The following is a 5,058-nucleotide window of genomic DNA, read 5'->3' as shown; positions in this document are numbered from 1 at the left end:
AGCGCGTTTCACTCTAGTGAGCTTCATGTTCCTCTGCTACTGGTTTGGCTTCCAGATAGACGAGTCCGAGTAGCGCCATCTCACTGCGGAACGGAGTCCCCCCTGGTTTTAGACGTACAGTATGAGCAGGTAGATCGCATCAGAGCGTCGGGTCGCACAGCGTGAGAACAAACATCATGAACTGTGAAATTTTAAACCCTGCGGTTTCATCGTAGTGTGAGCTGTAGCTGCGTGCAACGATTGAAAAAATCGTACAGTATACGCCCGGCATTAAGGTGAAATATGAAAGGAGATATTATGGTAAAAATGTATGCTAAGATTAGCTTAATAAATCAGATAAAAAAAACGGATATATGTTTTATTTTTAAGGCAAGAGTTTATGTGGAAATATTTTTGAGTTTTAAATTCTGTGTGATGCTAACGAGCAAAGCTGAAGTTAGCTCGTTGGCTTAGCAATTAGCTTTTCAAAAAAATCTTTCTATTAAATGATTGCTTATCTCCTTTACTTCTCGTAAAAGTCAACATATCAAACCTTAAACTAGTTTTAATTTTTGTAAATCTTATCAAGGTTTACTCAGACATTGTAGAGCTTTACGTTAATGTGGATGTGAGTAAAGCTACACTGTAAAAATATATATAAATAATATTTCAGTGAGGGCTTTGTTCACATTTTATTTATTGATTATTCGTAATTTTTTCTCTGTTGAGTTTGTTTCCATTTACCAATTAAAATAGTACTGTATTTATTGAAGTCTGACTCCTATGCTAGTTATGCTATGCTATGCTACGCTAAGCTATGTCCATTACAGTTGCAATAGTGTCAGTCACCCTTTTTCTTATTTGGTTTTACTGATGATTAATAAACTAATCTTTTAAGGCTTTCTCCCGAACAACTAAAAAAAGCCAAGTATTGGGTAATCGCTGTAGTCTCTCTTTTAAAATTCCAAATCTTTCTCCTAACAAGAGACCCTAAAAAGACAAAAAAAAAGAAAATTAAAATAATCATGATGCGAACAATGTTTTAGCTCATATTTGTTCCCTAATCTATTTCAAAGTAGTGTTACCCTGTTTGACTCGTTAAAAATTCCTCATCAGATTTCAACAAAAAATTAGCAACTGGTAAATAATGGAGTTGCTTAAAATCCACTTAAATTTATTTGCATTTAAATAAGCTTCAGAATAATCATCTGTTAGATATAAGATTATATTTTTCTTTTATATTTTATTTTTTTTTTTCCAGCTGTAATTTCACTACAGATTTCTGTTTTTTTTTTTGCACATCTGACATTCCATACAATTCTTTTTTTTTTTTGCACATCTGACATTCCATACAATTCTGCTTTCTGGCTGCAAAATTACGTTTTGAATTTATAGCTTAGTTTGGCTGACAGCAGACTTGGCAGCTTTCTGTATTTAATCATTTAAAATGTATTTTTTGGCTTGTCAGTTTCTAGACTAATGATTCCAATCAAAACAATGGAGAAAAAGAATCCTGTAAATACAGTTTACATACCATGCCAGTGGAGGGAAAGCGTCCTTTGTTGATCATTTCTGATTAACAAACCTGGTGACTTATAGCTCCTGCTTGAGTTCCCAAACTTGAGTCGTTGTTTTTTGATCCTCAAACCGAGCCTCACAAGGCCTCAGCATCATAATGGGATTAGGTTGTAATCCAGCCACTTCCTCTACAAAGCAGTGTGAGAGGCCAACGTCCACGCTCTCCCAAACACTAAGCCATTATTATAACCCACAGAGAGGCATTATATGGACACGCTGCATATCAATGAGCCTGCTCAGGTCAGCTTGTGACCCTTTGTTATTATGCAGAGGCTGGCTGGCAGTCAGATGCTCTAAATCAAAGAAACAATCACAAGATTTGGATTTTTTTTCTTCTCCATAAACTAAAAAGAAAAGTAATTTCATTACACCTACTGTTGCACTTTTCATCCAACCTCTGTTACTGTAGGGCTGATGGGTGATCAGATGAGTCTTCCAGGTCATGCCTCTGTTGCTTTGTAAAGTTTACACTTTTAAAACCATAGAGTAGGCATGCAATGTGAAACCTTTGGCTCAGAAATATGATTTAAAGTGGTAAAAAAAGCTGCTAATATGAAAACTTATTCACCTCTGAGTTAAGAGTTCATCACAGGATTCTTGCCTCACTGGTTGGATGATCATGAATGAGAGAAACATGGCTCTTCTTCAGTCGTAGGGCAAATTAAAGATTCATATTTAAATAATCATTGTTAAAAAGTTCAGGTTTAAATCAAACCATGATTCAGTTCTGTGTCATCCTGGTAAAAAAAAAAAATGATGTATTGACCTCCATTCCTGTTTCGACCCCCAGTAACGATTAAACTTAAAAAACAAAGTACCTGGACTTCAGTTTATGCAGTGGGAAATGTTTTGTCCTTCATTCGAAGGGCTTTGCGGTTTAGAGCCAGTGAGCGATCAGCACTGCGCTGTTTGGGAAGCGCTGTTCTGCTTCTCCATTGTTCCTTATAATGGTGTCTAGAAATTTTTGGTCAGGGGCGAATAAATGTGAATTTATATCAAAGTAAAGTTAATATTCTACTTTACCTTGAAATAAAGTAAAATAGAATATTAACTTTACGTTGCAACCCACTGCTAATCACTGCTCAGTGGGTATCACAGCAAGAAGGTTCTGGGTTTGATTCCCGGCCTGCGGTCTTTCTGCATGGAGTTAGCATGTTCTCCCTGAGCATGCGTGGGTTCTCCCAGGGTACTCCGGCTTCCTCCCACAGTCCAAAAACATGACTGTTAGGTTAATTGGTTTCTCTACAGTAAATTCTCCTTAGGTGTGAGTGTGAATGGTTGTTTGTCCTGTTTGTCTCTGTGTTGCCCTGCGATGGACTGGAGACCTGTCCAGGATGGACCCGCCTTCTGTCCAGAGTGGACCCCGCCTCTCATCCACACTGCAAAAAAATAAAATCTAAATACCGGTAAGTCATTTTTTCTTAAAACAAGTGCATTTTTTCTTGAATTAAGTATGTAAGTGAGACACTTTGCCAATGGAACAAGACGATTTACACTTAAAATAAGAAAAAAAACAATTGCATTGTCTTATTTCAAGTGCATAATATCTAGATACCTTATTTTAAGAGTAATTGTCATTCCTTTGGCAAATCATCTTATGTACCTGCTCAAATTAAGGGTAAATACTCTTAATTTAAGACATTTTTACTCATTTTGAGGTCATTATTGCAGTGCATAGACAGCTGGAGAGAGGGACCAGCACCTCTCGCCCCAGAAAGGATCCAGTGTGATGGAAAATGATGAATGGATGAAAATTTTTCATTTTAAAGTTTGTTTTAATAATCAAATACCATAATCTACCTAGTTTGCTAACATCTACAAATCTAGTTCTTTTTTTAAATCTCATATTAACCTTTACTATATATTAACATATATTTACTTCCTGGAAAGTAATTCTTGGTTTAATGCCTCTCAATCATATACATTTTATTTCTTTCTGCTACAATTTGGTTCAATGATTATTGAAGGAAGACTTATGAGTTATGCAAATCAGAGATGATTGATGAAACAAGATCTTGCTAAAAAAAGGCGGAGTTTCCTGGAAGGAGGTGAAGATTATGGAGGATTATGGAGAAGACAAGAAAGTATCTTGGTAGGAGTTCTCCAATAATCTCTGGGAGCGAGGAGGCAGAGTTCTTCAATACAGGAACAACTTGGGATGTTTTTTCAGGTTTCCTGAAAAAATGGCGGACTTTCAAAGAATGCAGGAGCAGAACAAGTGGAGGCCTGATTGCCACTCATGGAGTAAAACAATCTGACATCTGAACTCAGGGGAGCTGCTCCTCTTTCAGCTCCTCCTGATTGGCTTGATGAGCTCCAGCTGTCAGGACACACCTGCCGTCCCACCCTTCAATCAGAGGAGGTAGAGGCACCCACCAACCTGAAATCAGTCAGCATCAGTGATGGATGCTTTTCACTCAGTTTCTCCTTTAATCAACCAATAGGAACTTGCTTTTGATCACTACATTACATTCACTGTAAGGTATACAGTTTTTCTATCTGCTTTAATCATTAAGCTTTACTGAGACATTGGTTCACTGTTTATAAAAAAAACGAACTATTCTGCAACCAAAGGCAGAACCGACTTAATCAGTTTGTTCATCAGCTGGGTCAAAGGTCAGGCCTTGTGTGGGAAAATGAAAAATCTGTGCAGGGGTTTGATTTATATTTATCTCCTGATGATTTCATCTGAACAATACGGAAGAGAATTAGGGCCACTGGAAAAAAAAAGATTTATTTCAGTATAATATGAGGAAAAAGTCAGAATTCTGACTTTAATCTCAGAATTCTGACTTAATTCTGACAGCTAATAAACATGTTAGCATCAAGCTATAGCCATGTCTGTTTTAAAGACTAAACTATAGCTCTCTTAATTTAATCACCTTCTGTTCTTCCATTAAAGGGGTCATAGAATGAGTTCCATTGTCATAGATGAATAACGATAGTTCAGTGGCTAAAATGGACGTACAGAGAAGCTCAAACCCCATCAACTCCTCCTTTCTCTGCAAATCTCACAATTCTAAACTTCCACCATAAAACGGGTGAATCCAAACGAAGCACAGAGTTGACGTAAACCCACTGGTTCACGGCCCAAGAACACAAATAGAGGTAGATGGAAGACAGCAGTTTAGCTGTTTAGCCTACAGTTGGGTTTACTTCTACAAGAACTACAAAGCAGGCAGTTTCTCTATTGAAAATGAGCCAGAACCACGGGCGGAAATGCCGTGTCACTGACTGGATTGGACTTGCCTTGTGAGACCATCCTGATCTCGCGAGCTTTCAAGGTTTCACTCGCAGATCAGTCTGGAGACTCTCTGTTGAAAAAAATTTGGAGCCGTTCACCAAACGAACGTCCAATCAGCGTTGGCTTTGAGGCGGGTTGAGGTGTGACGCAACGAGAAGCGCGACAGTTCAGTCTAAAGAACATGGCGGCTTCAGCCGATGAAGCTAGCGTTAGCGTGGCTATCGAGCAAGTTTTATATATACTGAAAGAAGAGCAAA

The sequence above is a fragment of the Cyprinodon variegatus genome, unplaced genomic scaffold (assembly GCF_000732505.1).
Source record: "Cyprinodon variegatus isolate N-32 unplaced genomic scaffold, C_variegatus-1.0 Scaffold328, whole genome shotgun sequence".
Lineage (NCBI taxonomy): Eukaryota > Metazoa > Chordata > Actinopteri > Cyprinodontiformes > Cyprinodontidae > Cyprinodon > Cyprinodon variegatus.
The sequence above is the reverse complement of the archived record's forward strand: the minus strand, read 5'-3'. Positions refer to the sequence as shown.